Raw genomic sequence first — 11,378 nt, forward strand, 5'->3', positions numbered from 1 at the left:
ATCCTTCTTCTTCTTCTTATCATTATCATTACTATCTTTCTTTTCTTTTCTCAAGGCCTGACTAAACGCGTTGGGTTCCGATGCTGGTCAGGCATCTGCTTGGCAGATGTGTAGCGTATATGGATTTGTCCGAACGCAGTGACGCCTCCTTGAGCTACTAATACTGATACTTTAAATAGGAAAGAAAATAGAAAGATAAAAGAAAATAAGAGAAGAAAACAACGAAAGACAGAGAAGACAGAGAAAAGAAGTAGGTTGAAATAGAAATAAAACATAATAACAACATACACACCAAGGTAACTGAAATGTTAGATGGCACATAACCAGAACAGACATTCATACAAACAGACAAAAATGAACAGACAGACCAGCAAGCAGACCGAAAGCAAACAACAAAACTAAGGAAGAGGACCTTATGAGCAGCACTATCTCCAACGGGCGCAATAGCCAAGTGGTTAAAGCGTTGGACTTTCAATCTGAGGGTCCCGGGTTCGAATCTCGGTGCACTGGCGGGTAAAGGGTGGAGGTTTTCCCGATCTCCCAGGTCAACATATGTGCAAGCCTGCCAGTGCCTGAACACCCTTCGTGTGTATACGCACGCAGAAGATCAAATACGCACGATAAAGATCCTGTAATCCATGTCAGCGTTCGGTGGGTTATGGAAACAAGAATATACCCAGCATGCACACCCCCGAAAACGGAGTATGGTTGCCTACATGGCGGGGTAAATAAACAAAACGGTCATACACGTAAAATGTTAAATGTTACACGTTTGTCTGAGTGTGTAGGTGTGCATGCCTGAAAAATGATTGAATGACACAGGAAACGAATGATGAGCGCCCAACGGCAGCCGTCAGTCGGCTCTACCCAGGTAGGCAGCCTGTTGTATAAATGACTCCGTGTGTGTAAAGCGCTTAGAGCTTGGTCACCGACCGAGGATAGGCACTATATAAGTATCCATATCAATCAATCAATCAACAGACAGTTTTCTTTCCCTTTTCTTCTGTTTCCATGCACCATGTGCCACGGAATGAAGGGGATATCACAAGCCCGACTTTACACCACACACACACACACACACACACACACACACACACACACACTTTCACTTACTCGTATGCGTACACAGTAATTCCCCCCTCCCTCCCTCCTCCCACTCGATTTTTTCCTTCCCTCGTCTAATATCACTTACAATGAAAAGACGTTAAACAAAAGAACGAACTTTTCACCACCTGTCAGCAAACATGTAGGAGGATGGAAAGAAAACACATAAGAACTGCACGATGCAGCCACCGGCATCAGTGTATTCTATGGCCAGTGGTTGGACGTCGATAAACAATTTCTACTGCATTGGGAAGCCAGATGGCACCCCAAGATCCTCAGGCGTGGGCTTTGCCATACAAACCAAACTTGCACGACAGCTTGACAGCCTTCCACGTGGGATAAACGATAGGCTGATGATCCTGCGTCTGAAGCTGTCCGAGGATCGCTTCTCCACAGTCATCAGCTGCTATGCCCCGACGATGACCAACCATGATGACATCAAAGAAGCTTTCTACGAAGAGCTCAACCGCACCATTTCAGCGGTAGACATAAAGGACAGGCTGATCATCCTTGAGAATTTTAATGCCCGCGTCGGCGAGGACTCCTTCTCGTGGCCAAAAGTCCTAGGACAGCACGGCACTGGCAAGTGCAACTCCAACGGACTGCTTTTGCTCTCGCTCTGCGCGCAGCATGGACTGACCATCACCAACACCCTCTTCCAACAAGCGGAGAAGTACAAGAACACATGGATGCATCCCCGCTCTAAGCAATGGCACATGCTGGACTATGTGATTGTCCGGCAGAGGGACAGAGGTGATATTTCCATTACACGCTGCATGAGAGGAGCAGTCTGTTGGTCGGACCATCGCCTGGTACGCAGCAAGATGAACATCAGACTTGCACGCAAGCTCCAACCAGCCAGGCAGAAACCCCCTAGGAAGCTGAACATCCACCGCCTCCCTATCACCAAGGACGTGCTGCAGCGGCAAATCCAAGCAGCTCTCCAAGAAATTCCTGCATCGACTGATGTAGAAGAGGTGTGGAGCACCTTCAGAGATGCTGTGTACACAGCAGCAGCTGACACACTCGGCTTTGTACAGAGAAGCCACAAAGACTGGTTTGACGAGAACGACTCTGGAATCTCCAAGCTCCTGGACATACTGCATATACGGCACCAGGATCACATTTCCGATAAAGACTGCCAGAGGAAGAAGGACCAGTTCTTGCAAACCAGGCAACTCGTACAGAAGAGGCTACGTACGTGAGATGAAGAACACCTGGTGGGAGAGACAATCCGAAGGGCTTCAGTCCGCTGCTGATGCTCTCGACATGAAGACCTTCCATGATGGTCTATGAGCTGTATGGGCCGAGAGTCACAGGATCAACCCCTGTCCGAGCCTTGGACCAGACCACCCTCCTGACAGACAAGAAAGGTACCCTTGCTCGCTGGGCAGAGCACTTCAACACCATCCTCAACAGGGACTCATCCGTATCTGACGAGGCAATTGCAGCCCTCCCACAGCTACCAGCCAATGACTCGCTAGCTGCCCCTCCCGCACCCGGAAAGCCCTGAAGCTGACAAAGTCAGGAAAAGCACCAGGAGTGGATGGAATCCAGGCTGACATCTACAAGTATGGAGCCGGAGGCGAGGTGCTGACAGACAAGCTGACTGCCTTGTTCCAGTCTATCTGAGAGAGAGGGGAGGTGCCCAAGGATTTCAAGGATGCTTCAATTGTCCACATTTACAAACGGAAGGGAGACGAAACATCCTGCGATAACCACCGTGGAATCTTTCTCTTCTGCATCGCCGGCAAAATCTTCGCCTGCATCATACTAAACAGCCTGGTTGACCATGTCTCCAAAACAGTCATCCCTGAAGCACAGTGCGGCTTCCGCTCAGGCAGGGAAACACGTGGTGTTTGCCGTTCGCCAGATGCAAGAGAAGTGCCGTGAGCAGAACAAGGAGCTCCACATGGTCTTTATAGACCTGACTAAGGCCTTCGACATGGTGCTGCCCAGAGAGCTTAAACCAGCTGATTGCGTCATTCCATGATGGCATGCAGGCGAGAGTACAGAAAAATACTGACATGTCGGATCCGTTCCCTGTGGTAAATGGAGTGAAGCAGGGCTGCGTCCTGGCACCCACACTGTTCTCCATTCTCTTCTCTGCCATGCTTTGACGCCTTCCAAGACTGTGACCGGGGCATCTACATCCAGTTTCGCACAGATGGCAAACTTTTCAACTTGCGGCGACTCCACGCCAGGTCCAGGATGTTTGAGGCACTGTTGAGAGAGTTCCTCTTCGCTGATGACTGCGCGCTTGCTGCACACACCCACGAGGACATGCAGTTCATTATGGACAGGTTCTCAACCTCCTGCAGGCGCTTTGGACTCACCATGTACCAACCAGCTAGCTCACAGAACGCCAGTGCCTCCCCCCCACCTGCAATCAAGATCGATGACACAGAGATCAAGTCAGTCGACAAGTTTTGCTACCTGGGCAGCACCATATGCAGCAACGGAGCCCTTGATGCAGAAGTGACGCTGCGCATCGCCAAGGCCAGCTCTGCCTTTGACAGACTCAACAGCAGGCTGTGGAACAACAAAGGCATCAGGCTCAGCACCAAAATCAAAACCTACAGAACTGTTGTGCTGATCACCTTGTTGTACTGCTGTGAAACATGGACGACGTATCGCCGTCACATTCAACAACTTGAGCAGTTTCACCAGAGATGCCTACGAAGGATTCTCGGCATAAAGTGGCAAGACAGGGTCTCCAACCTCCAGGTCCTAGAGTGGATCGGCCTGCCCAGCATCGAAAGCCTGCTGATCCAGTGCCAACTACGCTGGACAGGACACGTTGTCCGCATGACAAACACCAGGATCCCGAAGATGCTCTTGTATGGCCAGCCGAAGGAAGGCCACCGCAAACTTGGAAGACCCTGCAAGCGCTTCAAGGACACCTTGAAGACAAACCTCAAAGCCTGTGACATAGACATCGCTTCCTGGGAAACTGATGCCCTTGATCGCTCTCGCTGGAGGATGCTGTGCTCTAGTGGCATAAAGACGTTTGAAAACAAGAGAACGCTGGCCATTAAGGAGAAGCGTGAGCGAAGGAAGCAGGGCTCAACTTCTGGAGACATTTTCCCTTGCAACACCTGTGGGAAGTGCTGCGCATCCACAATCGGCCTCTTCTCCCATATGAGGACACACACCGACAGATAAGCCTGCCTGCCTACTCGTCCGTCGGTCCGATGGGAGACTCCATTACCAACAAAATATGAGACCTACACATTCACGTCGTATTCTGCGGCTGAAGGAGATAACGGTTGCAAGCGAGAGCCTTTACAAGATCCCCTGAGCTATTCCCAAAGAGTGGATCTGATCACCGACTACTTTTCCTGTAACCCGCCCGAATATACAACATGTGATCCTCGCTTTCCTAATTACAGGGAAAATAGGAAGCTAGACCCATTGTCTGCGGCGGAGGAGATACTGCATCCGTCTCTTCCCACAACCGAACAGCCAAAATGTAGATGAATCGTCTGAAGTATACCCATTTCCAGCGTCATGTACACTCACTCTCTCGCTCTCTCTCTCCTCTCTCTCTCTCTCAATAGGGCGCGCGCGCGCACGCACACACACACACACACACACACACACACACACACACACACACACACACACACACATATATATATATATATATATATATATCTTTGTCATAAATGTATTCACAAATCTGCCCCTTCCTACCTTTACACTCCATCTGCTATACAGCTTGTGCTTGAAACAGGATCTGAAGCCTAAGAGCGCCATCTGAAGCAGTATCTGAAGCTGAGCGCTTGGCTACAATTATTACGATCATTATTATATTACTTCATATGATTATTACGTGCGGGTTTTGAAAAGCATATTTTGCTAATTCCTTCGCCCTCTTAAATCGAAATTATTCACATAAATACAATTAACTGCGTCCTTGCAGGATTATATCACTTCACAAATTATGCACGTGTGTAAAAAAGCATATTTTACTTCGTTCTTTTAGCTTCTTACAATAAAAGTATCTCATTTCCTGTCTATACCACAACAGTAGAATGCAATCCATGTCAGTCTGTTTGTCTGTCTGTCTGTCTGTCTGTCACCCTCCTCCCCACCTCTCTGGAGTCCTGTCTCGCTCAAGACATCATTGACACCATTGCAATCATTCACGTGTGTCAAGAAGCAATTACTTTTCGTTTGAGCAATAAAAAGAGATGCCAAGTGTCTCCCCCCCCCCCCCCCCCCCCCCCCCCCCCCCCCCCCCCCCCCCCCCCCCCCCCCCCCCCCCCCCCCCCCCCCCCCCCCCCCCCCCCCCCCCCCCCCCCCCCCCCCCCCCCCCCCCCCCTCTCCCCACTTCCACCCTCCCAGAAGGCGGTTGCTAAATGTCAACCTTTTAAAGCACACAATTAAAAAAAAATCCCAAACTGTTTGCGTTTTCAACTACGTCGTCCATTATGTTGTGGAGGACAAATGGGAGGGGGAACAATGATTCACAAAGAGAATGAGTGTTCAGTGGTTTAAAAAAAAGGTTTAGACGCCAGATTAACTTGTCAGGAAAGCGAGATTAGCAAGTGATGTATCACTTTCTCTCGTCTTATTTCTCGTCTACTCTGTTCTTCATTTTCCCGCACTCCTTCCTTCTCTTTCTCCCTCTCTTTCTTTCTTTCATACACACACACACAAAACACACACACACACTTATATATATATATACACACACACACACACACTTACACACACACACACACACACACACACACACACACACACACACACACACACACACACACACACACACACACACACACACACACACACACACACACTCCACCCCACACACTTCCTGACGACTGTACCACAATGTTCCTAGAATCGCCCATAGGTGAGTGGTTCGAATGGTGACAATTAAAAATCAATCAATATATCCTTACTCTCTCCCTCTTTCTCGCCATGCCAGCAACAAAATCGCCCGTCAGCCTACAGTTCAGATACTCACAATGATGACTGTTCGATGCAATTGTACACTGCAGCAAAAACAACAACACTGCCATCGTTTCCATGTATTATAATGACATCGCGTCGCGCTTGCTATTGTTTGCCTTGATGTATTGCAAGCGGCTTATCACGGGCCGAACAGCTTGATAAGAATGAACAAAATTCGCTGGTCCGTTCTCTCTTTCTGTCTCTCTTTTCCTTCCCCCCCCCTCCACCATCTCTCTCTCCCCCTCCCCATCTCCCTCTCCCCCTCCCCCATCTCTCTCCCTCCCTCCCCATCTCTCTCTTTCTCTCTCTCCCCTCCCCCATCTCTCTCCCTCTCCCTCCCCCATATATATTTCTCCCTCCCTCCCCCATCTCCCTTCCTCTCCCTCCCCATCTCTCTCTTTCCCTCCCTTATATATCTCTCTCCCTCCCCCATCTCCCTCCCTCCCCCTCTATCTTCCTCCCCCATCTCCCTCCCCATCTCTCTCCCTCCTCCCCATCTCTCCCCCGCACACCATCTCTCCCTCCTCCCCCATTTCTCTCTGACTCCCCCTCTATCTTCCTCCCCCATCTCTCCCCCCCACCATTTCTCCCTCCTCCCCCATCTCTCTCCCCCCACCATCTCTCCCTCCTCCCCCATTTCTCTCTGACTCCCCCCCTATCTTCCTCCCCCATCTCTCTCCCCCCACCATTTTTCCCTCCTCCCCCGTCTCTCTCTCCCCCCCTCCCCCAATTCTCTCTGACTCCCCCTCTATCTTCCTCCCCCATCTCTCTCTCCCCCCCCACCATCTCTCCCTTCTCCCCCATTTCTCTCTGACTCCCCCTCTATCTTCCTCCCCCATCTCTCTCTCTTCCCCTACCTCCCTTTCTCTATCTTTCTCCCCCACCCCTCTCTCTCTTCTTCCACCCTCTCTCTCAATTCAAATTCAATTCAATTCAAAAACACTTTATTAATTCACATGGAAATTAACGTGTGCAATCGCAGGCTCGTTGCAGACACCAACATAAAAATTAACATATGAACCATACAATACACTAAAACAAGTCATACAAATTCTCAGCAGCTGACTAAAACAACCCCACACCCCCACACATGCGCACACATTAAGACAATAAAGTATTGCACAACAATGTATACCGATAGAAAACATCCAGCAAATAAAATATAAATATTCAACTCTCACCCTCATCCCCCCACACATACGTGTAAAGGTAAGGAAGTGTACAACAATGTTTAAAAAATCCAACAAATAGATCGTGTATAAAGGTAAAATGCACACACACACACACACACACACACACACACACACACACACACACACACACACACACACACACACACACACACACATGCACACGTTAAGACAATAAAAAACATCCAGCATATTAGAACATCCATCAAATAAATCGTGTTTATAAGTAAAATACACACACACACACACACACACACACACACACACACACACACACACACACACACACACACACAGACACACACACACACACACAGACACACACACACACACACACACACACACACACACACACACACACACACACACACACACACACACACGCATGCATGAACGCGTGTGCGCCGGCACCCTCTCACAACATATATCACGCCAATAAAGTCAGTGAACTAACATTAAGATACATGACATCCATTAAATCACAAGCACGTACACACAAAGTAACGCTTGCCTGTGCTCAGCCTCACAGTCCCACACAAAATGTCTGCGGCCATGCATTTGCCTACCGTAGAGTTCAGGTGGTGCTGGGGGGTCGGGGGGGGGGGGGGGGACGGGGGGCGGAGGGGGGGGGGAGGAGGGGGGCTGTGGGGGGTGGCGAGGGGTGTGGTTTTGTCACAGTCCTATGAGTGAGTGTATTGCATGCTTTGATTGTGTGCGCGAATAGCTGAAGGAAGGAATGAACTAATGTAACGTGATGCTCTTGCGCGTTTGAGCTAGGAACCTTGCCACTTCTGTCCGATCGTCGACTATTGATGTCATCATGTTGTGGGTATGTTTCGTCTGTCAGTCAGTTTTCTATTGTAGGTGTCTTGTCTTTTACCCACTACCCCACCCGCTTTCCTAATGACTTTTTTGCAACCTGTATTTGTCGTGTTTGGTCCAGTTCATACTCGCGTGCGCACAACACACATTTTCGCGAGCACGCTCGCACTGTATGTATGTATGTGTGTGTGTGTGTGTGTGTGTGTGTGTGTGTGTGTGTGTGTGTGTGTGTGTGTGTGTGTACCTATCTGTCCATCTATCTATATTGCACACACACACACACACGCGCGCGCGCGCGCACACACACACACACACACACACACACACACACACACACACACACACACACACACATATATATATATACACACAGAAATGCCAAATGTGGGGTGATGGCCTAGAGTTAACGCGTCCGCCTAGGAAGCGAGAGAATCTGAGCGCGCTGGTTCGAATCACGTCTCAGCCGCTGATATTTTCTCCCTCTCCATTAGACCTCTGAGTGGTGTCTGGACGCTAGTCATTCGGATGAGACGATAAACCGAGGTCATGTGTGCAGCATGCATTTAGCGCACGTAAAAGAACCCACGGCAACAAAAGGGTTGCTCCTGGCAAAATTCTTAAGAAAAATCCACTTCGATAGGAAAAACAAATAAAACTGCACGCAGGAAAAAAAAGAAAGAAAAAAAGGTGGCGCTGTAGTGTAGCGACGCGCTCTTCCTGGGGAGAGCAGCCCGAATTTCGCACAGAGAAATCTGTTGTGACAAAAAGAGAAATACAATACAATCTGTTGAAGAGCATGCTGATGATCCCCATAAACGTGTTATGGTTTAAATGTGATCGAAGCATAACAATAAAATAAAGGACATACTGGTTCGTGGTTGGTTTTAGTAACTGGTTGAGATGGTCAGTCGTTCTTTAAACGTTTGTCCCCTTGGTTGAGATGGTTAGTCGTTCCCTAAACGTTTGTCTCCTTGGTTGAGATGGTCAGTCGTTCTTTAAACGTTTGTCTCCTTGGTTGAGATGGTCAGTCGTTCTTCAAACGTGTGTCCCGTTGGTTAGAGATGGTCAGTCGTTCTTCAAACGTGTGTCCCGTTGGTTAGAGATGGTCAGTCGTTCTTCAAACGTGTGTCCCGTTGGTTAGAGATGGTCAGTCGTTCTTCAAACGTGTGTCCCCTTTGTTGAGATGGTCAGTCGTTCTTCAAACGTGTGTCCCCTTAGTTGAGATGGTCAGTCGTTCTTCAAACATTTGTCCCATTGGTTGAGATGGTCAGTCGTTCTTCAAACGTGTGTCCCCTTTGTTGAGATGGTCAGTCGTTCTTCAAACGTGTGTCCCCTTAGTTGAGATGGTTAGTCATTCTTCAAACGTTTGTCCCTTTGGTTGAGATGGTTAGTCATTCTTCAAACGTTTGTCCCCTTGGTTTAAACGGTCAGTCGTTCTTTACACGTTTGTCCCTTTGGTTGAGATGGTTAGTCATTACTCAAACGTTTGTTTGTTACCTTGGTTGAGATGGTCAGTCGTTCTTCAAACGTTTGTTTGTCCCCTTTGTTGAGATGGTCAGTCGTTCTTCAAACGTTTGTTTGTCCCCTTTGTTGAGATGGTCAGTCGTTCTTCAAACGTTTGTTTGTCCCCTTTGTTGAGATGGTCAGTCGTTCTTCAAACGTTTGTTTGTCCCCTTTGTTAAGATGGTCAGTCGTTCTTCAAACGTTTGTTTGTCCCCTTTGTTAAGATGGTCAGTCGTTCTTCAAACGTTTGTTTGTCCCCTTTGTTGAGATGGTCAGTCGTTCTTCAAACGTTTGTTTGTCCCCTTTGTTAAGATGGTCAGTCGTTCTTCAAACGTTTGTTTGTCCCCTTTGGTGAGATGGTCAGTCGTTCTTCAAACGTTTGTTTGTCCCCTTTGTTGAGATGGTCAGTCGTTCTTCAAACGTTTGTTTGTCCCCTTTGTTGAGATGGTCAGTCGTTCTTCAAACGTGTGTCCCCTTGGTTGAGATGGTCAGTCGTTCTTCAAACGTGTGTCCCCTTTGTTGAGATGGTCAGTCGTTCTTCAAACGTTTGTCCCCTTGGTTGAGATGGTCAGTCGTTCTTCAAACGTGTGTCCCCTTAGTTGAGATGGTCAGTCTTTCTTCAAACGTTTGTCCCCTTGGTTGAGATGGTCAGTGGTTCCTCAAAAGTTTGTCCCCTGTTTTGGATGACCAGTCGCTCCTCAAACGTTTGTCCCCGTCCACATTCCATGTCCTTCCAGGTGTCGTTGCTACGTGCAACCAGACTGCCCGCCCCCCACCAAACACTGCCTTACACTGGCCGTTTCGTTCAGCATGCAGTGTCAGGTTTCCAGGAAGCCACCTGATAGAAAAGACCCTGCACAGCTGATACATCACTTCAGCAGTGTTTGTTCTGATTCAACATGTGCCAGGAGACTGTCTTGCTTAGAACCCTACTGACTGGAAACCATTGCTCAGTTGTCGAGCAGACAGACTGTATGAGCGCCGGACATTTCCAGATCCATTCACCCAGAAAACAATTCCTTTGATCTGAAACAACACAAGGCGTGTAATATACACACGCGCGCGCGCGAGCGAGCACTCATACAGATAGACTCTCCCTCTCTCTCTCTCTCTCACACACACACGCGCGCGCGCGCGCGCGCCATAACAAGAGACAGAGACCATAACGAAGAAGAAATAAAATCGATCTGCATCCTATTCATCTTGGTAATATGTATTGAATCAATACCTTTCGATTTTTTCCCATCTTCGAAACAACAACTGAATTAGGTATCTGCTAGCGACAAGCACCATTACAAATTCACCCCATACACATATTAGACACACGCAAACACACACACAAACACACACACACACACACACACACACACACACACACACACACACACACACACACACACACACACACACACACTCAATTCCCGACTCCTGTCTAATAATATCATTCTTAGTGAAAAGTCATACAATCGATTAACAACAACACTCCCTAAAGCACGTGCGTTAAGCAATGTCTGTAACAAGCCCAAGTGCGGGCCTCATTCAAGCATTCCCGTTGGTGCGAACGATCACTGATTGGGGGTTCCCGATTATTTGGCATGATGTCCTGAAACATGCAGTGTTTTATGTGTGTGTGTTTTTGTTTTTTTTATTCCCCAAGGGAAATGAACTGCTGTCCAAGATCAACCCTTCACTTTGACAGAAATTGAAACACAAGCCATTGCAAACATGCGCACACGTTCGTGCACACACACACACACACACACACACACACACACACATACGCGCGCGCGCAAG

Source organism: Babylonia areolata, chromosome 26 (genome assembly GCF_041734735.1).
Source record: "Babylonia areolata isolate BAREFJ2019XMU chromosome 26, ASM4173473v1, whole genome shotgun sequence".
Lineage (NCBI taxonomy): Eukaryota > Metazoa > Mollusca > Gastropoda > Neogastropoda > Buccinidae > Babylonia > Babylonia areolata.